General features: G+C 47.7%; 1 non-coding gene across 1 annotated transcript; it reads left to right on the forward strand.

Annotated features, from left to right (window-relative positions):
* Positions 24,889-24,960, forward strand: TRNAW-CCA. The gene has a single exon. It is a non-coding gene; the product is annotated as a tRNA-Trp (tRNA).

Below are 24,960 nucleotides of genomic sequence, written 5' to 3' on the forward strand. Positions count from 1 at the left end.
CACATCCATCAAGTCAGTGATGCCATCCAGCCATCTCATCCTCTGTTGTCCCCTTCTCCTCCTGCCCCCAATCCCTCCCAGCATCAGAGTCTTTTCCAATGAGTCAACTCTTTGCATGAGGTGGCCAAAGTACTGGAGTTTCAGCTTTAGCATCATTCCTTCCGAAGAAATCCCAGGGTTGATCTTCAGAATGGATTGGTTGGATCTCCTTGCAGTCCATGGGATTCTCAAGAGTCTTCTCCAACACCACAGTTCAAAAGCATCAATTCTTCGGCGCTCAGCCTTCTTCACAGTCCAACTCTCACATCCATATATGACCACTGGGAAAACCATAGCCTTGACTAGACGGACCTTTGTTGGCAAAGTAATGTCTCTGCTTTTGAATATACTATCTAGGTTGGTCATAACTTTTCTTCCAAGGAGTAAGCGTCTTTTAATTTCATGGCTGCAGCCACCACCTGCAGTGATTTTGGAGCCCCCCAAAATAAAGTCTGACACTGTTTCTACTGTTTCCCCATCTATTTCCCATGAAGCAATGGGACCGGATGCCATGATCTTTGTTTTCTGAATGTTGAGCTTTAAGCCAACTTTTTCACTCTCCTCTTTCACATTCATCAAGAGGCTTTTTAGTTCCTCTTCACTTTCTGCCCTAAGGGTGGTGTCACCTGCATATCTGAGGTTATTGATATTTCTCCCGGCAATCCTGATTCCAGCTTGTGTTTCTTCCAGTCCAGCGTTTCTCATGATGTACTCTGCATAGAAGTTAAATAAGCAGGGTGACAATATACAGCCTTGAAATGCCATAGATTAGGACATCGCTTGCCCTCCCTGTAAATTCACTCTGTAACTTTTGTATCTGGGTTTTCAAATGCCTGGAGAGGTTTGCCAAGCACCATGGTCACTACGGAAATGGAGCCTGGGGGGTTTCCTGGCAGTGATGCGGTAAGTAGCAGCTGAGGAAGCAGAGGGGATGAATTACTGTCTCCACTTCCGGCTGTGCTCACCTGTGCTGTGTCCTTCAGCCCCACTGCAACGAAGCAAGAGTGATGCATGTCATACACTGTCTTATAGAGGAATCCTTGCATGGGTTCGTTTTTTTGGAGGACAGTTGAAGAAGAGATATATCTGGTAATGTTTAACAGGAAGCCTCAGGGAAGAGTGAAATAAATCTCTCTAAATCTGATCCCTTCCCCTGTACTGTTCTGAAAAGAGGTTGGCGACCCCTTCCGCAGCACTCGCTCACTCCCTTCCACCCTCCTGCATGTCCCTTCATCGCTGCTTCTGAAAGAGATGGTGCCTCAGAGCTCTTTAAAATGCCAGATTATTGCTGTAAAACGCAATGTGATACAAGGACAGATCAAATTTATGGAAGGCATTTTATGAGACGATCCCAAAGGGCTCCACATAATGGCTATAAAATTGTGAAACACATTGTGGAACAGATTTAATTTTTAAAGCAGCTGAAAATATATATTAATGATTTACCATCCCTATTCCTCATTAGAGGTCTTTAGGAATACTAATAAAATGACTCTACCGATAATTATTTCCATCCAAGTGTTTCTTTGTGGAATTCAGTCTGATCGTATAGCATGTAACTGACTGATCAAGATAACATTCTGAAGGGGGTGGGGGGGGAATGGGGGGTTGTTTCAGCCAAACAGCCATCCGATTTTGTTATTCGCTTCCTCCTCTTCCTGCACCACCTGCTCAGCCTTCACCTGCTCCACTTGGCTTGGATGTACTTACAATCATGCATCATCTGAACATCATTCAGGTAATGTAAGTTGGATGGAAATCCATCCTTGATAGAAAAGGCACGTGCATCCAGGTCTGCTGTGTGATTGCTGTGTGCTAATGCTACCCATTCTTGAAGATCTGCCTCGGGGCCTCATCCTTACCTGGCAAAGGTGGTGATGTTTCCCCAGCATGCTCTCTGACCGCCCTACACTTTCCCTGTCTGCCTTTGATGTCACCAGCTAGAAGGAAGCAGAACCAAGGACCTCTTCACCCAGCGAGTGGGGGGATTAGATTCACCTGGGGAACAGTCCAAGGAGTTGTGTAGATGCACCGTGTGTGTGTGGAGGGGGGGTCCACCCTACAGGACAAGTGAGGGGCAGTTTTGTTAGCGGGGTTCCCTAGCGGGGCAGTCTGGGACGCAGAGCTGTCCGAGACAAGAGCAGTCTTGGAAACATCCAGGAACACTGGGGCTCCGAAAGATAGCAGCCACTCTTCCCAGGAAGTGAGGCCCCTGGTGCTGTGGGAAGCTGAGTGGAGTGTAAACCCCGCACTGGGAGAAGTGGGGAGCCTGGTCCAGCGGGCTGGTGGTCCATGCACCCCAGGGTCACTGCCTCCCAGTAATATACATTCAGGAAATGTACTGAGTGACTGATTGCCTGGAAAGACTGAAAAGGAGGAGGAATCAGGTACCAGTCCAAGGTCCACAGCAGGAGGTCACCAGGCAGGACACGCAGAGCCAGGCCAGGCTGTCAGGCTTGGACAGGGCACAGCCTGGGAGCCAGGGACCCTGGCTGTGACCACAACCTCCTCTCACCTGGCGACTGGCCTTGACCACCGTGCCTGGTCCCCGCCATGCCTGGTCCCTGTGCCAGCCTCAGTCTCCTGCTTGAGTCTCACACCCACCTACCCCATGCCCCCTCCCCCACGCCACCCCATGCCATGCCTGGCCCTCTGATGCCAGGCACAGACATTCCTGATACCCACTAGCCTGTGCTTATAGCTCCAGCAGCCCCATCCTGTCTGCCCGGGACAGCACGTTCCTCCGGGCTCTCCCGCCCCTCCTGTCCTTCCCCACCGGGGATGGCCACCACCCTAAGGGCAGCACTTCGCCCACCTGTGGATGCCTACATCTCCTGCCCTGGACCCACACTCCCCCCAGAGTCATGCCCACACTCACCTATGACCGTGGGGAATCAACCTGCTTCCAGTTAAATGTTTGACATCTATTTATGTCAATGCCCTACAGCCACGAATGACAAGCCAAAATGGAGAAAAATGGGCACCTTCTCAAGAAATAAGCCCAGGACACTCTGAGCTCAGAAGCAACAAGGCAGCTGGCACCTGCCTCAATCTAGATGGACGGTCACTGAGGGCAGAGCTGAGGCTGAGAAGAGCCCGGAGGAGGAGGCGGACCCACATCCCGGTCCTGCCTGGAGTGAGAATGAGCCTTTCATTCCTCCCAGGACTTGTCCTCTGCTCTCTGGAGAAAGGACTCCTGAGAGTCCGGCGGAGGTCCCCTCCTCGCCTGGGGAGCCTGTCCTGCATGGGGAGGATGGTGGCAGAAATCCAGGGCCCCTGGTGGATGTGGCCCGAGTGTTGATCACTGAGGAGCACTTCCTGGACACAGTCTTTCATTGCCCCTTTCCCTTCTCTCCCCGTCTCATAACCCCGTAACCTTCCCCGCACGCCACTACCCTGGTGTCTGCAGTAAATCATCAGAGCTGTGTGTTGCTGAAAACCAACCGTGTATCTTATTTCAAGCAGAGAAAGTGCAGCAAGAACCTCCCCTTCGTCCCTTCCTCTGGACATCCACCCCTTTGTGGTTCAGTATCTATTTCTGGGGGAAGGAGAAGACTGAACAGTGCTGATTTAGGAGACAAGGGACCTGGGCTGTGCCCCCCGCTGTGCCTGGGACTCACCGTGTGACCTCCAGCAAGTCAGTTAACTTCTCTGGCTTTCTTGTCTACACAGTGAAGTTGGGGCTATGATTCTTTCTAATCTCCCCTCCAGCTTTTCTCTTCGATAATTCATGGCTTGCAAACCTGCAGAAGGCTTCATCACTTTTGACTGAGCTCATTAATACAAATGAAGGGAAAGAATCTGGCATTTTTTTAAGAACAGCAGCCCAGAATTCAGCGCGTCACCATTCTCTGGGGATGGGTTTGGTGATCCCCGGAAGGGAAATGCTCCTTACTGCTTAATCCCTATCTCTCCAACAAGCCAGACATAAAATCCTTTAATCAAATCTAATAAACTCAGCTAAGCTTCAGAATGGGACTAAGAAATATACTAATGTGTTTTCTGTCCATCCAGATTTATTCACACGGTCCCCTTTGTAGATGTGCTTCCAGCTGATGCCGGGAACAAACAGGGATGGCGGAAAGCAAATAAGTACCGCGAGGAGCCCTGAGGCTGCGGGAGCCACTTGGGTGCCGTTTGCAAAGGATGCTATCCTCACCCTTCCTGAGATGAGGGTTGATCTCACTGTCTATTAGGAAGGAGGGTCGAGGCAAACCCCACCCCAGGTGTAGGCAGGCAGGGCATCAGAGTTGGCTGTCAGTGCCCACCTCTTGTTATCCCACAGTGTCCGTGATTTTTTTCCTACTTCCGTGCATTTGCAAGCAGTCTTCCTTGACCTGGAAAAAGCATCCAGTTTCGCCGCTGTCTATTCCAGCATATGCGATGTACACACCACCGCACTTCCTCTGCTGGGAAGTGAACAATGCTAGGCAGTGGGTCAAATATCCTATAAGCCCTTGGTCAGTGGTGCCGCGTAAGACCCAGCAGGCAGGAAAGAGAAACATGTACTTAGAACACGCATCTGTTCTAGGAAGACAGGTGGCTTCCCTCTCAAGGATGGAGTTGGTCCAGGGCAGCCGCTTTGTCACCAGGCAGCTGTTCGGTCTCTTCAAGGGATGGACCCATACTGGGGTTTAGGGTTTGTCACTGACTACGCTAAAGCCTTTGCCTGTGTGGATCACGACAAACTGTGGAAACTTCTTCAAGAGATGGGAATACCAGACCACCTGACCTACCTCCTGAGAAACCTGCATGCAGATCAAGAAGCAATAGTTAGAACCAGACATGGAACAACAGACTGGTTCCAAACTGGGAAAGGAGTATGTCAAGGCTGTATATTGTCGCCCTGCTTTTTTGACTTATATGCAGAGTACATCATGTGAAACGCCGGACTGGATGAAGCACAAGCTAGAATCAAGATTTCTGGGGGAAATATCAATGACCTCAGATATGCAGATGACACCACCCTTATGGCAGAAAGTGAAGAGGAACTAAGGAGCCTCTTGATGAAATTGAAAGAGGAGAGTGAAAAATCTGGCTTAAAGCTCAGTTCAGTTCAGTTCAGTTCAGTCGCTCAGTTGTGTCCGACTCTTTGTGACCCCATGAATCTCAGCACGCCAGGCCTCCCTGTCCATCACCATCTCCCGGAGTTCACCCAGACTCACGTCCATCGAGTCCGTGATGTCATCCAGCCATCTCATCCTCGGTCGTTCCCTTCTCCTCCTTCCCCCAGTCCCTCCCAGCATCAGAGTCTTTTCCAATGAGTCAACTCTTCTCATGAGGTGGCCAAAGTACTGGAGTTTCAGCTTTAGCATCAGTCCTTCCAAAGAAACCCCAAGGCTGATCCCCTTGAGAATGGATTGGTTGGATCTCCTTGCAGTCCAAGGGACTCTCAAGAGTCTTCTCCAACACCACAGTTCAAAAGCATCAATTCTTCGGCGCTCAGCCTTCTTCACAGTCCAACTCTCACATCCATACATGACCACTGGAAAAACCATAGCCTTGACTAGATGGACCTTTGTTGACAAAGTAACATCTCTGCTTGTGAATATACTATCTATATTGGTCATAACTTTTCTTCCAAGGAGTAAGTGTCTTTTAATTTCATGGCTGCAGTCACCATCTGCAGTGATTTGGGAGCCCAAAAAAATAAAGTCTGACACTGTTTCCACTGTTTCTCCATCTATTTCCCATGGAGTGATGGGACCAGATGCCATGATCTTCGTTTTCTGAATGTTGAGCTTTAAGCCAACTTTTTCGCTCTCTTCTTTCACTTTCATCAAGAGGCTTTTTAGCTCCTCTTCACTTTCTCCCATAAGGGTGGTGTCATCTGCATATCTGAGGTTATTGATATTTCTCCCGTCTATCTTGATTCCAGCTTGTGTTTCTTCCAGTCCAGAGTTTCTCATGATGTTCTCTGCATAGAAGTTAAAGAAGCAGGGTGACAATATACAGCCTTGACGTACTCCTTTTCCTATTTGGAACCAGTCTGTTGTTCCATGTCCACTTCTAACTGTTGCTTCCTGACCTGCATACAGATTTCTCAAGAGGCAGGTCAGGTGGTCTGGTATTCCCATCTCTTTCAGAATTTTCCACAGTTTATTGTGATCCACACAGTCAAAGGCTTTGGCATAGTCAATAAAGCAGAAGTAGATGTTTTTCTGGAACTCTCTTGCTTTTTCCATCATCCAGCAGATGTTGGCAATTTGATCTCTGGTTCCTCTGCCTTTTCTAAAACCAGCTTGAACATCTGGAAGTTCACAGTTCATGTATTGCTGAAGCCTGGCTTGGAGAATTTTGAGCATTACTTTACCAGCATGTGAGATGAGTGCAATTGTGCAATAGTTTGAGCATTCTTTGCATTGCCTTTCTTTATGATTGGAATGAAAACTGACTTTTTCCAGTCCTTTGGCAACTGCTGAGTTTTCCAAATTTGCTGACATATTGAGTGCAGCACTTTCACACCATCATCTTTCAGGATTTGAAATAGTTCTACTGGAATTCCATCACCTCCACTAGCTTTGTTCGTAGTGATGCTTTCTAAGGGCCACTTGACTTCACATTCCAAGATGTCTGGCTCTAGATGAGTGATCACACCGTCGTGTTTATCCAGGTAGTGAAGATCCTTTTTGTACAGTTCTTCTGTGTATTCTTGCCACCTCTTCTTAACATCTTCTGCTTCTGTTAGGTCCATACCATTTCTGTCCTTTATCGAGCCCATCTTTGCATGAAATGTTCCCTTGGTATCTCTAATTTTCTTGAAGAGATATCTAGTCTTTCCCATTCTGTTGTTTTCCTCTATTTCTTTGCATTGATCGCTGAAGAAGGCTTTCTTATCTCTTCTTGCTATTCTTTGGAACTCTGCATTCAGATGCTTATATCTTTCCTTTTCTCCTTGGCTTTTCACTTCTCTTCTTTTCACAGCTATTTGTAAGACCTCCCCACACAGCCATTTTGCTTTCTTGCATTTCTTTTCCATGGGGATGGTCTTGATCCCTGTCTCCTGTACATGTCACGAACCTCATTCCATAGTTCATCAGGCACTGTATCTATCAGATCTAGGCCCTCAAATCTATTTCTCACTTCCACTGTATAATCATAACGGATTTGATTGAGGCCACACCTGAATGGTCTAGCAGTTTTCTCTGTTTTCTTCAATTTCAGTCTGAATTTGGTAATAAGGAGTTCATGATCTGAGCCACAGTCAGCTCCTGGTCTTGTTTTTGTTGACTGTATACAGCTTCTCCATCTTTGGCTGCATAGAATATAATCAATCTGATTTCGGTGTTGACCATCTAGTGATGTCTATGTGTAGAGTCTTCTTTTGTGTTGTTGGAAGAGGGTGTTTGCTATGACCAGTGCATTTTCTGGCAAAACTCTATTAGTCTTTGCCCTGCTTTGTTCCACATTCCAAGGCCAAATTTGCCTGTTACTCCAGATGTTTCTTGACTTCCTACTTTTGCATTCCAGTCCCCTATAATGAAAAGGACATCTTTTTTGGGTGTTAGTTCTGAAAGGTCTTGTAGGTCTTCATAGAACCGTTCAACTTCAGCTTCTTCAGCTTTACTGGTTGGGGCATAGACTTGGATTACTGTGATATTGAATGGTTTGCCTTGGAGACAAACAGAGATCATTCTGTCATTTTTGAGATTGCATCCAAGTACTGCATTTCGGACTCTTCTGTTGACTATGATGGCTACTCCATTTCTTGTAAGGGATTCCTGCCCGCAGTAGTAAATATAATGGTCATCTGAGTTAAATTCACCCATTCCAGTCCATTTTAGGCTTAAAGCTCAACATTCAAAAAATGAAGATCATGGCATCCGGTCCCATTACTTCATGGTAAGTAGATGGGGACACAATGGAAAGAGTTTTTATTTTCTTGGGCTCCAAAATCACTGCAGATGGTGACTGCATCCATGAAGTTAAGATGCTTACTCAGTGAAAGAAAAGCTATGACCACCCTAGACAGCATATTAAAAAGCAGAGACATTTTCTGCTGACAAAGGTCTATCTAATCAAAGCTGTGGTTTTTCCAGTAGTCATGTATGGATGTGAAAGTTGGATTATAAAGAAAGCTGAGTGCCGACTAATTGATGCTTTTAAACTGTGGTGCTGGAGAATACTCTTGAGAGTCCCTTGGCCTGCAAGGAGATCCAACCAGTCAATCTTAAAGGAAATCAACCCTGAATATTCACTGAAAGGACTGATACTAAAGCTGAAGCTCCAATACTTTGGGCACCTGATGTGAAGAATTGACTCATTGGAAAAGATCCTGATGATGGGAAAGTTTGAAGGCAGGAGAAGGAATGGCAGAGGATGAGATGGTTGGATGGCATCACTGACTCAGTGGACATGGGTTTGAACCAGATCCGGGAGTTGGTGATGGACAGGGAGGCCTGACGTGCTGCAGTCCATGGGCTCACAAAGAGCTGGACACGACTGAGCGACTGAACTGAACAGAAGTTGCTGCTGACATGGCGCGCACCAGCACAGGCGGCAGCTAGGTCAGCCTCAGCAAGCGGCCTCCAAGCTGCCTGGTCTCCACCCCAGCCGTCCACGGCCATGCCGTACATGCACATGTGGGGCCCGACTTCAAGCAGCCGGGTCTCTCTGTACAGCTGGTTTGCCGAGTCTTCTGTAGAAGCTTCTTCCATGAAGTAAGCACTGCCGCGTGATAAGGTCTTCAGGCTTCATGCTCACTGCCTCCGGCTCATCTCTACCCCTCTCTCCTTGCTACGATGCTGCACTGTATCTCTTTCCAGGGCCCTAAGCACCCAAGCCATTTGCCGCTTGGTTCAGGCCCCTTCAAATTCCTTGGGAAAATAGGAAGTTAATGTAATCATGTGACAAGGCTATAAACGATACTATTGTCCTTCCCAAGTAAATGGGAAGAATGTCTGATACTCTTTTCTGACAAGGATCAGGGCAGACCAATGACCATGTGCCGAAATACGCGTGCATGCATGCATGTTCATCTGCTCCAACAACAACGCTGTGTGTGGGGTGGTGGCTGCACGTGGAGCTACTGCCTGGGTAACTTTGCTGTTGTGCGCTTTCATTCTGCTAGAGATGAGAGACAGACAGGGGGAGAGAGAGCTGGTAAAGTAAATGAACGTACGATGGGGATCACGGCCCGTGCAGCTCCTCGGTTTTTAAAGGTTCCGTTAACATGTACCCTCCCCCTGGGGTGTGACACTGCTTTTAGTACTTGTATCTCGGTCATGGGAAGGCAATGTTAGAGCTTTGGCTTGGCTTCCTCCACAACGATAACAGCTCTTTCCTGCAGGATGAAATACCAATATTGAATTCTGCCAATTACCATGTATGTCTAGCCCAGTTATGAATTCAAGGGCAGGGAAATTAACCACAGGGTGAACCCAAACTTGGTGGACCCACTGCTAGCCACTCTGGGCCAAGTTTCCACTAATCAGTCAGTCCTCTTTGGGGGGAGGAGGAGACACCTGATGACGCTTTAGATCCACAGGTGTCTGTGTCAACATACACTTCACATTGTACGTGCCATTTCAGCCCATTTACCGAGCAACCTGGAAAGTTACTGGTTTTGAGTGGGGCCCAGAACAACAGAAGGCTCTCCTCTTGGCCTTAGGAAGCAGAATTATGACCAGAAGTATTGTCTTTATTTGGAGATTAAGGATGGTGTAAGGAGATGTGTGTGGGTGCCAAGGAGACAAGGGGTAGACTTGTGATGGTTTTATGTGTCAACTTTACTGGGTTATCGGTGGGGGGTGGGGATGAGAGGGCAGATATTTGGCCAGACATCACTCTGGATGTTTCTGGATGAAGTTAACAGTTGAACTGATAAAGGAAAGCAGATTGCCCTCCCTAATGTAATGGGCTTCAATCAGATGATACTCTGAATGTGACAGAAATGCTGGATAGGAAAGAATTTCTCCTTCCGGCTGCTATCAAGCTGGAACATGGGATTTTTTTCCTGCCTTTGAACTTGAACTGAAATATCAGCTGTCCCTGAGTCTCTAGATTGCTGACCACAGATCTGGGGACTTGTCAGCTTCCCTAATGACATGAACCAATCCCTTATTTTACATACATGCATACATACATGTATACCAGGCTTCCCAGGTGTCGGTGGTGGTTAAGAACCCCCTGCAATGCAGGAGACCTAAGAGATGAGGGTTCGATCCCTGGGTGGGGAAGATCCCCTGGAGAAGAAAACAGAAACCCACTCCAGTGCTCTTGCCTGAAGAATCTCATGGACAGAGGCTGGAGGGCTACAGTGAATAGCATCACAAACAGTTGGACGTGACTGAAGCAACTTAGCACACGCACACACATGTACCACATACACACCCACGCACATCCTTTTAGTTTCCTTTTGCTGCATAACCCTGATATAAGCCTTTATATGTTGATTGCTAGACCCTTCTGCATGAGGGTCAAGTTCGCCTATTTCCTACTTCTGCTCTACGGTGAAAACTGTCCTAAGCCTGAATGCACTTGGGGACATCCAGGGTTGATACAGACATTGAGTCCTATTCCTGTCTGCACATCAACTGAGTGAAACCAAGGCTTGAAAGTTACTTGCAGACCCTGTGATCCTCGCACCGAACCCCAGGAGGACTAACTCTAACCGCAGTGGTGTGCGCTCTTAGACGGCGTGCTTTCCCACTGTGTCTATCGACCGATCCTTTGCCAAGGCGTCTATACCAGGGCAATGTCAAGTGTACTGATTTTAAATTTATGGATTTGGTTTTGGTTGCCCTACGCCTTCACTGTTGCACGGGCTTTGCTCTAGTTGTGGCGAGCAGAGGCTATTCTTCGCTGCGGTTCACGGGCTTCTCGTTGTGGTGGCTTCTCCTGCTCTGTTGCGCAGGCTCCAGGCATGTGGTCTTCGGTAGTTATGGCCAGTGGGCTCAGTAGTAGCTGTGGTTCTCAGGCTCTACAGCACAGGCTCAGTAGTTGAGACGCACAGGCTTAAATGCTCCGTGCCATGTGGGATCTTCCCCGACCAGGGATCAAACCTGTGACCCCCTGCACTGGCGGGTAGATTCTTAAACACCAGGACCACCAGGGAAGCCCCAAGGGTAACTATCACAACCCTGGTTTCAGGCGTGTTCCTGTGCTTGAAGACCGAGTCCATTCCAAGTTATCAGGGCACAAGAGCCACAGGAGCAGCGGCCGTAGCCTGTGGCCAGCTCTCCCAGAGCACCACGCGTCGCCTTGGGCCGGAGCAGAGAGGGGAAGTGTTCAGCACCTTCCTTCTCCCTGGCCGGCTGCAGGCAGAATGGAAGATGCATGGTGGCCATCTGGGGCTCTTGTTGCGCCATTTGTCATGAAAATGAGGTATTCGAATTTCAGCGTCTCATATGCTCCCTGAGTTATAGTGGAGCGTGGGGCTGCTCCTCTGGTGTGTCTCCCATAATAATGCAGCTTTGTCAAAGGCTGACGGCCAGCGAGCAGTTCAAAAGTGCCTCAGAAAAGCACACACTTCATGTCGAAATGGCTTATGTTGCGGAAAAAATGACGATCGGTCAAAATGGCACGTGGAGGAGGAGCTCACATACCTAGAGGAAGCGTTTCAGCCCTCGGAAAACACTTGGAAGGTGACTCGGTGGACAAAGACACTTCATGCACCCTGTGTAACAGCAGATTGCTCGGTGGCTCCCAGGTTGTCAATACTCCACTGCGCCCTCATGCTCCCCGAGACCACCAGGCCTTGCCTTGTGCGTAGAGGAGGAAGCAGTGTGTGATATTCCCCCAAAGAACACCTGCCTGAGAGTACCTCCCCGCCCACCCAACTCTGTGCACAAACGCCCCCCATTAGACTTGCTTTTTGAGAGCCACGTGGAGTTAGATGCCTTTGCTGTTGTTCAGTCGCTCAGTCGAATCAGACTCTTTGTGACCCCATGGACTGCAGCACACCAGGTCTCCCTGTCCTTCACCATCTCCCAGAGCTTCCTCAAACTCATGTCCATTGAGTCAGTGATGCTTTCTAGCCATCTCATCCTCCAGCCCCCTTTTCCTTTTGCCTTCAGTCTTTCCCAGCATCAGGGTCCTTTCCCAATGAGTCAGTTCTTCACATCAGGTGGCCAAAGGATTGGAGCTTCAACTTCAGCATCAGTCCTTCCAATGAATATTCAGTGTTGATTTCCTTTAGAGATTAACTGGTTTTATCTCCTTAGAGTCCAAGTTACTCTCAAGAGTCTTCTCCAGCACCACAACTTGAAAGCATCAATTCTTTGGCCTTCTTTATGGTCTAACTCTCACATCTATACATGACTACTGGGAAAACCATAGCTTTGACTATATGGACCTTTGTCAGCAAAGTGATGTCTCTGCTTTTAAACCAAGTTAGATGTCTGTCTTCCCAGGGAAAGATAATACATTCAACAGTTTGTAATGTTCATTTAGAAGGAAAAACCAGGGCCAGTTGTCAAGAGCTCTAGGAAAGAAGATTTTAATTCCACGAGTGCCTAACACAGAAAGGGTTCCTCGATCATAGGACATGTTTGGATAATGATCAGATAGATAGTCTTTTTCCTGTGTTGGGTAGGAAGCTGGAGCAGCTGGGCCCCAGGTTCCTTCTGACTCAGATGTCCTGTAATTTATTTTACCATTAACTCAGAGTAAGGAGAACAAGGGGATTCTCCTCCTCTTTGGGAAGATATTAAGAACATTAACAGATCCCTGGGCAGGGAAATGTAGGTTCTGTGTGTGTCCATGGGGAATGCCCATCTGTTAAGTAGAGAAGCTGTTTGCATTCCCTAAGGCTCTTCTCATTCTGAAATTCCACAATTCTTCAGCCTGGGTGAATCATGTGGGATCCTCCTTATGTCTTTAGGGAGGCAGAATAATAATATCACACCAAGCAGCAGAGAGAAACTAAACCTAGCACCAATTCTCATTGATTAGTAGTGGCTACTTAAAATGACGACATCAGATAAGGATCTGAGGCCAAGTCCAAAGAGAAGTGGGAAGTACTTTCATGACTAATTAAGTGTGTCTGTCAGAAGGTCCAGAGTGTGGAAATGTCGGCAATAAGTACCGTGTTTGTCAGCCCTACAGTAAACCCTTAGAAATCCAACCTTGTCAGTTTCAACAGTCACAGGTGATTGCTGACCCAAGATATGTCAAATAAAAGACAGCGGTTGAACTGGACTGAGAGGCTGAGTGAGGTCACTGGTCACAGGCAGGAAGGTCACCAAGGTCTCGGGGCCCCAAACTCAGCCCCTGGGGGTCCAGCCTCTTCCTCACCCTACAGCATCGTCATTCTCTCTCTAGCCTGTCTGAAGCTATTCTTAAAACATTTCCACTACATTCTATTCCATTTTAGGAGGGAAATGACAAATTGATTTTGAAGACTTGAGAAGGCTCCTGGAAAAAAAGATCGCTCATAAATATTAACAGATTATTGTATAAAGCCTTTGCTCCTGCGCAGGAAGGTTTAAGATTTATAAAAGTGCTTTCTGAGGTGCAAAGCTGTACAACTTCAATACATCATTAATGTTATTAATAATAATTGGTCCTTCATGCCTCCAAAAGAGACATCTAAACACATTGTGTGGACTTCCCTGGCAGTCCAGTGGTTAGGACTTGACACTTCCACTGCCAGGGGCATGGGTTCAATCCCTGGTGAGGAAAATAAGACCCCAAAAGGTGCCTAGCACAGTTAAAAAAAAACATTGTGGACAATGAAACTTCAGTGAAACAGTCCACTCTAACATGAAGAAGTTTGCTAGAGAATTAATTTATAAAAGAACAGATAGAACTGGATGAAATGAACAAATCAGGAGTCCCCAGAGGGACTGGAGTCCCCTCCAGTCACCCTTCATCTCATTTTTCTAACGCACCTTTTTCTAAATGTCTAAAATAATATGAGGATTGAGAATAAAGAAGTGGTCAGCTCTCGATGAAACTTTTCAGTGAAAACACTCAATGGCTAAGCCTCCCAAGGCAGCAGGAAGAGTAGTTGATGGAAAACCCGGAGGTTGATTCCACAGTAGGAAAATGAGCTTTGGGCAAACAAGTTCACTATTTTCCCAAAGATGAGGAAGACTTTAAATTTCTTGGTATGAGCTGATTTAAGTCACCCCCAGCCTGAATGTGAAAGGCAGAAAAACATTAACTCCAAGCCGCCTCTAAGCTTGTATTGGTCTGGTGTCTCTAGAGAAACAGCCAATAGGAAACACTCCTACCAGTGAGCTATTGGAGGGAGAGGTTTTGAGGAGCTGGCACGTGAGACTGTAGGGGCTGTCCAGTCTGAAATCTGTAGGGCTGGAAACCCAGGTAGGAGCTGAGGCTGCAGTCATTTTTTTAACTTTTCATTTTATTTTTAAATAGTTTTTACTCTTTTATTTACTTGGCTGCTCCAGGTCTTAGTTGTGGCACACAGGATCGAGTTTCCTGACCAGGGATCGAACCTGGGCCCCCTGCTTTGGAAGCATGGCATCTTAGCCACTGGACCGCCAGGGAGGTCCTCAGTCTGCAGTCTTCTTCTTCTCAGGGAAGCCTCAGTTTTCGCTCTGTGGCAAACTGAATGTTTGTATCCCCTGAGAATTCATCTGCTGAAGTCCTAATGCTCAAGTGACGGCATTTGGGAGACGATTAGGGTTGGTTGAGGTCATGAGGTTGGGGCCCCATGGTGGGATTAGTGCCCTCAGAGGAGACACAGAGGGCCTGCTCTCTCTGCCACGTGAGAGCATAGTAAGAAGCAGCTGTCTGCAAGCCAGACCAGGGCACCCCTGGGCAGATGCAGAGAAGGTGAAGAAGGTCATCAGACTGGCTGCAGGGAAAGACTGACCTGAGCCGACACACACCCAGAGTTGGAAGGGAAAGCATTTGAGACATGAAGGATCTCAGATGAGAGGCTGAATGGATAGTGTTGAACAGCTCAGGGGGAGAAAAAGGAGACCAGAGGCAAATAGAAGAAAATCAGGTTAGTAGGAAGATGAGACAAAACAGAAAGGGGAGCTGTGCTACCCGGATGCCTTTAATGCTGGGCGCTATCCTGGGCGCTATCCTGGGCGCTATCCTGGATGTGGCTTTCTCATTCCATCCTCACCACAACGCTGCAAGAAGACAGATAGAACTTTCCTCTCCTACAGGCAGAGGAAAGGAGGCTGAAGGCTACATGCCTCAAAGAGGTGGACCCTGCTTCCACACCAGGCCTGTCTTGCACAAGCCTCTGCGCTCCCACCCTCTCCTTTCCACCCACAGTTGCTCCTAAAAGGACAGACCTGTAATGTGTGTAGAATCTATGAACCACTCTCTGGATCATAGAGAACAGCCGCTGCTAGTCCCCTGGCATCAGCCTTGTCGCTCTCATCACAAGAGCTTCCCTGAAGAAGAGGGGGAACAAAGGAAGACAAAGGCTCAGTTTCCCCAGTAGACTTTTGTCATCTGCTCAAAGACAGAACCAAATGGAGCAGACATTTTTCTTCCCTGAAAACATCCAAGGCCTGTTACCCAGGACCGGTTCCCAGCCAAGCGTCAATGGGAAGATGGTCAAGGCATCCTCCTCACGCCTCCGTGGTCCCTCTTTCCTGCTTTCTTGACAGTCCCAGTCTCCTTCCAGTGGGAAAGGGATTCCCCAAAACCAAAGGGATTCCCATCGCTCCCTGTTCATAGTGATTTATTGGATTTGAAAGTCATACTTCCTCAGCTTGAATCCTTGCCCTGCTACTTCTAACTTTGTGTCCCCAAGCACATGAGCCTCCTTACATCTTGTTTCCCAAGGTATAAATTGGAAATAATAATAGTACCAGCCCAGCAGGTTATTGTGAGCATTGAATGAACCGTGTATTAGAATGAAGTGTGCGTTGGAAGAGGAGGGCAGCAAGTCTGGAACATGAAGCAAAGAGGCGGAGTGAGGGGTTGAGGGGAGAGAAAGCATAGCCAGTGACCTCCTGTGGGTCCTCCAAACACACACCCTGTCTGCCATGACCCTTCTTCCTCCCTCTCCATTCACGTTTTAAATGAGGCTGGTAGAAGTCAGTCCAGAGTTGTAGTGCAAAGGATACAAGTCTAAAGTCAGGACACCACCATCAAATTTTAGGTTATTTTATAGATGAGAAAACTGGGGTCAGGCAAGGTGAGGGGCTTGTTCAAGGTCACACACAGCTAGTTGTTACTGAGTCCAAACTCAGACTGCTTGTCACATGACAGGGCAATAAATCGAGAGATGAGTTGTTGGGGCAAGGAATAGAGATTTTATTCAGAAAGCCAGCAGATGAAGAAAATGGTGGACTGGTCTCCCAAAGAACCATTTTACCCCAGTTAGAATTGAGGTCCCTTTTATAGTGGAATCCTTTGTTCCTGCAGCTTCCCACCTCAGTCAGGTCATAAGGTCACAATGTTCTTGTAAATCTCCAACAAGATACATGTTACTCTGTTCTGCAACTTTTTATCTCCATATGAACGGGAAACAGTTATACCTTAAAAGCTCAGCTCAGTTCAGTTCAGTCGCTCAGTCGTGTCCCACTCTTTGTGACCCCATGAATCGCAGCACGCCAGGCCTCCCTGTCCATCACCAACTCCCAGAGTTCACTCAGACTCATGTCCATCAAGTCCGTGATGCCATCCAGCCATCTCATCCTCTGTTGTCCCCTTCTCCTCCTGCCCCCAATCCCTCCCAGCATCAGAGTCTTTTCCAATGAGTCAGAAACAGATAAAATATGGACTCAGATCTGTCCTTTCCTGTTACACAGTGACTACTCTGCAAGAGGCTGCCAGCTTAGAATCCACATCTGTGGACATCCAGGCTGCTCCCCCTCCCTTCCATATGTTGCTCGGTCTCTCACACTAAGTGACAAGTAGACAATGAAGAAAAACGTTGGCGTGAATGTGATTTAAAATCGTGAGGAATGTGACAGTATAACCAGCTGTTTGCCATCACTTCTGGCGATAGGCTGTTGTAGCGACAGTGCTTCAGTGAAACCTGAGCAGCAGCAGCGGCTCGTTCCTGGGCATCTGGCAGGCGTCTTGTTCTTTTGGCTTTGGTTCAGTGCCACAAGAGATGGGTGCAAACTCACTGTGACCCACGGGAGCTGCAGCCTGGGCTTCCTTAGAGAACAGAGAGTGTCCACCCCGAGCGGCTATCTCCACCCTGGTGCTGACAGTGAGTTATGGTCACACCCTCGTTCTCAAATCTATCTAAACCTTTCCCTCAGAACCGACCGAAGGGAATCCCAGTTCAGTTCAGTCCATCAGTCGTGTCCGACTCTTTGCGACCCCCAGGCCTCCCTGTCCATTGCCAACTCCCGGAGTTTACTCAGACTCACGTCCATCAAGTCAGTGATGCCATCCAACCATCTCATCCTCTGTCGTCCCCTTCTCCTCCTGCCCCCAATGCCTCCCAGCATCAGAGTCTTTTCCAATGAGTCAACTCTTCGCATGAGGTGGCCAAAGTCCTGGAGTTTCAGCTTTAGCATCATTCCTTCCAAAGAAATCCCAGGGTTGACCTCCTTCAGAATGGACTGGTTGGATCTCCTTGCAGTCCAAGGGACTCTCAAGAGTCTTCTCCAACACCACAGTTCAAAAGCATCAATTCTTCGGTGCTCAGCCTTCTTCACAGTCCAAATCTCACATCCATACATGACCACAGGAAAAACCATAGCCTTGACTAGACGGACCTTAGTCGGCAAAGTAGTGTCTCTGCTTTTGAATATACTATCTAGATTGGTCATAACTTTTCTTCCAAGGAGTAAGTGTCTTTTAATTTCATGGCTGCAATCACCATCTGCCGTGATTTTGGAGCCCCAAAAAATAAAGTCTGACACTGTTTCCACTGTTTCCCCATCTATTTCCCATGAAATGATGGGACTGGATGCCATGATCTTCGTTTTCTGAATGTTGAGCTTTAAGCCAACTTTTTCACTCTCCTCCTTCACTTACATCAAGAGGCTTTTTAGCTCCTCTTCACTTTCTGCCATAAGGGTGGTGTCATATGCATATCTGAGGTTATTGATATTTCTCCCGGCAATCTTGATTCCAGCTTGTGTTTCTGCCAGCCCAGCATTTCTCATGATGTACTCTGCATAGAAGTTAAATAAGCAGAGTGACAATATATAGCCTTGATGTACTCCTTTTCCTATTTGGAACCAGTCTGTTGTTCCATGTCCAGTTCTAACTGTTGCTTCCTGACCTGCATAAGGAATCCCAAGAAACCACTAACGACATACTAGAGGAAGCTGATCCCCACTTCCTCCTGCAGACGCTACCAGGGAAACTGCACAGGTGTCCACGCAGCAGCAGAAAATGATGTGACTGCTACCCACCTGACCCCTTGACCGGGGCACGGGATTACTTGCTCTTGGTTAGTTGTTCCAAGTGTCAGCTATGGAGTCAATAAACATCTTAGATAGTTTACTGATCACCATGCACCCTCGGGCAGGTTTTTTGTTTTAATTTGGGTAAATATGGGCAAGACAATCATTCAAACTAGACAATGTTTGGATCCCACAGAATAACTCCTCTGCCTGCAAGTTGGAAACACTATTTTAGGATGTCCCATAATCTACCCTAAGTCCCAACAGCCCTGTGGACCCCTGTCACTGAAGTTGGCCAAGGAAATCAGTGGCTAGAATTTCAAGCAGCTGCACAGAGAAATGTTTCAGCATGGAGTTCCTTTTCCCATAATATCCAGCAAGAACTGTCAGTATTTACAGTCCCTTTCCCTTCTGTTCTGGTCAGGGCAGGGAACAAGAAAAATGAAAGAGAACAGGAAATTGATCCAAGGATTTTAATCAGGCTGTGAAGAAGGCTGAGCACCGAAGAATTGATGCTTTTGAACTGTGGTGTTGGAGAAGACTCTTGAGAGTCCCTTGGACTGCAAGGAGATCCAACCAATCCATTCTGAAGATCAGCCCTGGGATTTCATTGGAAGGAATGATGTTAAAGCTGAAACTCCAGTACTTTGGCCACCTCATGTGAAGAGTTGACTCATTGGAAAAGACTCTGATGCTGGGAGGCATTGGGGGCAGGAGGAGAAGGGGATGACAGAGGATGAGATGGCTGGATGGCATCACTGACTCGATGGATGTGAGTCTGAGTGAACTCCGAGAGTTGGTGATGGACAGGGAGGCCCGGCGTGCTGCGATTCATGAGGTCGCAAAGAGTCGGACACGACTGAGTGACTGAACTGAACTGAACTGAACTGAGGCAGGCAGAAGGTGGGAAAAGAGAACAGGGTCCTAGCTGAAGCTTCAGAGGAACACTTCCTGTCCTGCCCCCTGTTAGTGGGCAGGAAAGGGGTCACAGCCTCCCTTTCCAGTTATTCCTAGACTCACCACCTCTCCAAATAAGCTTTCCCCATCCTTTCTTCTCCCCTCAATACAGATACACTCACTCGCGTACATACAAACATATACACTCCCTCAGTCAATCAGTTCAGTCACTCAGTCATGCCCTACTCTTTGCGACCCCATGAACCACAGCACACCAGGCCTCCCTATCCATCACCAACTCCTGGAGTCCACCCAAACCCATGTCATTGAGTCAGTGATGCCATCCAGCCATGTCATCCTCTGCCGTCCCCTTCTTCTCCTGCCCTCAATCTTTCCCAGCACCAGGATCTTTTCAAATGAGTCAGCTCTCTGCATCAGGTGGCCAAAGTACTGGAGTTTCAGCCTCAGCATCAGTCCTTCCAATGAACACCCAGGACTGGTCTCCTTTAGAATGGACTGGTTGGATCTCCTTGCAGTCCAAGAGACTCTCAAGACTCTTCTCCAACACCACAATTCAAAAGCATCAATTCTTCGGTGCTCAGGTTCCTTCACAGTCCAACTCTCACATCCATCCATGACTCCTGGAAAAACTGTAGCTTTAACTATGCAGACCTTTGTAGGCAAAGTGATGTCTCTGCTTTTTAATACACTGTCTAGTTTGTCACAGCTTTCCTTCCAAGGAGCAAGCATCTTGCAGTTTCATGGCTGTAGCCACTGTCCACAGTGATTTTGGAGAGCAAGAGGATAAAATCTGTCACTATTTCCACTTTCTCCCCATCTCTTTGCCATGAAGTGATGGGACTGGGTGCCATGATCTTAACTTTTTGAATGTTGAGTTTTAAGCCTTTCTTTTTTCACTCTCTTCATTCATCCTCATCAAGAGACTCTCTAGTTCCTCTTCACCTTCTGCCATTAGAGTGGTGTCATCTGCGTATCTGAGGTGGTTCATATTTCTCCCAACAATCTGTTTTCCCAGCTTGTGATTCATCCAGCCCGGTATTTCACAAGAAATATTCTGCATATAAGTTAAATAAATAGATGACAACACACATCCTTTCCCAGTTTTGAACCAGTTTTTCCATGTAAGGTTAATATCCTAAGTGAAATAAGCCAGATGTAAAAGGACAAATCCAGTGATTCTACTCATATGCTGCTGCTGCTAAGTCGCTTCAGTCATGTCCGACTCTGTGCGACCCCATAGATGGCAGCCCACCAGGCTCCCCCGTCCCTGGGATTCTCCAGGCAAGAACACTGGAGTGGGTTGCCGTTTCCTTCTCCAATGCATGAAAGTGAAAAGTGAAAGCAAAGTCTCTCAGTCATGTCCAACTCTTCACGACCCCATGGACTGCAGCCCCCCAGGCTCCTCCATCCATGGGATTTTCCAGGCAAGAGTACTGGAGTGGGTTGCCATTGCCTTCTCTGCCACTCATATGAGGTCCCAGAAATAAGCATATTGGTGATGAGAAAGTAGAACAGAGGGAAACGGGGAGTCAGTGTTAGCAGAGACGGAAGTTCCGTTTGGGAGGGTGGAAAAGCTCTGGAGATGGGCGTGGTGATGGCTGCGCAGCAATGTGAGTGCACCGGGGCGCGTGCGCTCACTCGCTTCCACCGTGCCTGACTCTCTGCGACCCCGTGGACTGCAGCCCGCCAGGCTCCTCTGTCCATGGCATTCTCCAGGCAAGGACACTGGAGTGGGGGGCCATGCCCTCCTGCAGGGGGTCCTCCCGACCCAGGGCTCGAACCCACACCTCCCAGGTTTCCTGCAGTGGCAGGCAGGTTCTTTACCTCTAGGGCCACCTGGGGAGTCCACAAAAGGACTTAATTATGCACAACTGTACATTCAAGATTGTGCAGTTTACACACTGGAAAAAATCTAGAAGAAGGTTGGGATGTTATGGGAGGAAACTAAAAGGGATGAAACATTTTAAAGTTGTTCCCTGGGGCCTGAGGTTGAAGTGGAATACAGGACATACAAGGATTCACCAAAGTAAGGAGCCTGACACCTGGGGACAGACAAGGAATGGCCAGGCCAACCATGTCCAGGGAACCACATGTTCCCTTCTCATCCGCAGGAAGGTTTGGCTTGTTTTTCCCATAGCCCCATCTCTGCAGCTCCTGTCCCAGTTCTAATGACAGCCACGGTGATGCCAAGATCACGGCAGAGAACACAGGCTACATTCAGAGTCAGCTGGTGAACACTCACACGTAGCGAGGAAGGCACCGGACTGGGGGAGGGACGGAGTGGGAGTTCGGGATTAACACGTGCAAACTGTTAGATAGAGCGTGGATGAACAGGTCCTACTGTATAACACACGGAGCTATATTCAATATTCAGGGATAACCCATAGTGGAAAGGAATACGAAAAAGCATGTATATGGTTGTATAAGGAGTCATGTTGCTATAAGGCAGAGATTAACACAACATTGTAAACCAACTATACTTCATAGTAATTTAAAAAAAAAAAGAAAGAAAGGCACCAAGCTGAGCCCAAGAAATAGATATCTTTGGACATTTATCTAAGCAAATACTCCTTTTAAAAATGTCCACCATTTGCTATCTTGAGCTGCTTGGGTTTTTTAAATTATGTTTTTATAAAAGGAAAAGAATCATGAGTGATTAGCATGACATCCCAGTAGCTTCCCGTAAATGATGTAACCGATGTACACGGAAGCTCAAAGGCTGACACTTGAAGGTCATGGCTGGATGGAGAGCCAAGCCCCAGAGGGCAGAGCTCGCTGCCCTCAGGGAGTCCTCTAGGGCCCTGCTGCCAGGCTGACCCAGCACTGCGCCTTGTGTCCTTCACACGTGGTTGGCAGCTGCTCTATGGGTTTAGATGGCAAGTGGTGGGAATGATTCATCATCGTCGGCCCCCTCTTAATCGCATTTTAATAAAACCATAAATCAGCTCTCGACAGCGAGACAAGTCCCTGAAGGCATGGCAGTGCCATAGGACAAGAGCCAAGCCAGGTGGCATGGATGGTTCAGGGACACCTGGGCATCGGCAGTGCCCAGTGGGGACGGCCTAGTGGGGAGCGAGCGCCTGAAATCCAGGGCCACAGCCACGCCTAAGCCCGTACGCCTCCCTGAGAGCTCAGTCCTAGATCCAGGGCTAGAAGCCAGGCTTAGGGCTGTATTCAGCCCATAAGCGCTTGATACTTTCCAAGTGTAGTGCTGGAGAAGACTCTTGAGAGCCCTTTGAACTGCAAGGAGATCAAACCAGTCAGTCCTAAAGGAAATCAACCAGAATATGCATTGGAAGGACTGATGCTGAAGCTGAAGCTTCAATACTTTGGCCACCTGATGCAAAGAACTGACTCATTGGAAAAGGGCCTGATGTTGGGAAAGGTTGAAGGCAGGAAAAGAAGGGGGCAAGAGAGGATGAGAGGGTTGGATGGCATCACTGACTCAATGGACATGAGTTTGAGCAAACTCCAGGAGATGGTGAAGGACAGGGACGCCTGGCATGCTGGAGTCTGTGAGTCACAAAGAGTCAGACACTGAGCAAGTGAACAGCAGAGCACCTGCACAGAAGTCCAGCTCAGTCCAGTCGCTCAGCCGTGTCCGACTCTTCACGACCCCATGAACCGCAGCACGCCAGGCCTCCCTGCCCATCACCAACTCCCAGAGTCCACCCAAACCCATGTCCATTGAGTCAGCGATGCCTTCCAATCACCTTATCCTCCATCATCCCCTTCTCCTCCTGCCCCCAGTCTTTCCCAGCATCAGGGTCTTTTCCAATGAGTCAGCTCTTCGCATGAGGTGGCCAAAGTATTGGGTTTCAGCTTCAACATCAGTCCTTCCAATAAACACCCAGGACTGATCTCCTTCAGAATGGACTGGTTGGATTTCCTTGCAGTCCAAGGGACTCTCAAGAGTCTTCTCCAGCACCACAGTTCGAAAGCATCAATTCTTCGGTACTAGCTTTCTTTATAGTCCAACTCTCACATCCATACATGACCACTGGAAAAAACCATAGCCTTGACTAGACGGACCTTTGTTGACAAAGTAATGTCTCTGCTTTTGAATATGCTATCTAGGTTGGTCATAACTTTCCTTCCAAGGAGCAAATGTCCTTTAATTTCACGGCTGCAATCACCATCCGCAGTCATTTTGGAGCCCAGAAAAATAAAGTCAGCCACTGTTTCCATTGTTTCCCATCTATTTGCCATGAAGTGATGGGACCGGATGCCATGATCCTAGTTTTCTGAATGTTGAGCTTTAAGCCAAATTTTTCACTCTCCTCTTTCAATTTCATCAAGAGGCTCTTCAGTTCTTCTTCACGTTCTGCCATAAGGGTGATGTACTTGTTGATAAAATATTGAAATGGTTCCCAGCAAATGTTATGGACTCAATGTTTGTGTTCCCCTACCCCAGTCCATGTATGGAGACTAATCCCCAATGTGATGGTGCTTGAAATTTGGGACTTTGGGATTGATTAGCTCATGAGTCTGGAGCCCTCAGGAATGGGGTTCATGATCTTATAAAGGGATGGAGAGACCTCAGCACTCTCTTTCCAAGAAAACAGCATCTGCCAACCAGGAAGAGAGCCCTCACCAGACACCCAATCTGCCAGCACCTGGATCTTGGATTCCCAGCCTCCAGACAGTGAGACGTAGTTGTCCATGGTCCAAGCCCCACAGTCTGTGGCTTGATAGCAGCGTGGACAGTCTAAGACACCAGATGATAAATATCCACAGCACCAAGGTCCCAAAGCACCTGGCCATCCCTGCCACCCCCTGACCTCATCCGTGCCGTGGTAAACCTCCCCACCACCAAGCAAGTGCAAGGTCTGCCTGGCACGGCAGGGAGCCGGCCGTCCTGTGTGGTGGAGCCCTTCCTGATGGGTGCGTGGCCGGCTGCCCTGATAGCTGTATGTTTCTAGTATCCCTGCCATCTGCGCTGCTTTAATTTATATCACACAAAACAGAGCAGACCAGCCTATAAAGAAAAATGCAGAGTGGAGCAGGAAAAGTCAGTTGTGACGTGTAAGTATGCTTACACAGAAATTTTCTTTCTACCCCTTAGAAAAGCCCATTTATCAGGTCCAGAAATACATGTTTTGAACAAACACACACAGTTTTCTTTATGTTTCTAGAATCAGCATGGCTTCAGGTTGTGACTTTTGTAGAAGAGCTGGGTGATGATTCACTACTGGACCCAGGGCATTCGATATTCCCAAGGCCCGATCCTCTGTCCTCGTAGAGCAATTTATAGACAATATCAGACACATGTGTGCGCGCTCAGTTGTGTCTGACTGTTTGAGACCCCATGGACTGCAGCCTGCCAGGCTCCTCTGTCCACGAAATAGCAATACCGGAGTAGGGTGCCATTTCCTATTTACATAATTCAAAAAAATAAATATAATTTTTACTTTATTAGAGATATAAAAAGAAAACAATTTCTAATACAATGATATGTGTTTCATACTTGGGCACAACTAAGTTCAAAAATAATAATAAGTTATGCTGTCCTGGCCATACATATAATGAATGAGTTTGGACTAGGAAAAAATGGGCAAAAAAGGGATCAGAAGCCGTTGTGACAAGTACAGAGAAACCAAAGAGAGAGAACACCAAAATAAAACCCAGTACAACCAGCATGCATTAAAAAATAACATAATAAACTAACAGATAATCTGGGGCTTCCCTGGTGGCTCAGAGGTTAAAGCGTCTGCCTCCAATGCAGGACACCCAGGTTCGATCCCTGGGTCGGGAA

This window comes from Capra hircus, chromosome 4, assembly GCF_001704415.2.
Source record: "Capra hircus breed San Clemente chromosome 4, ASM170441v1, whole genome shotgun sequence".
NCBI classification, from domain to species: Eukaryota; Metazoa; Chordata; class Mammalia; order Artiodactyla; family Bovidae; genus Capra; species Capra hircus.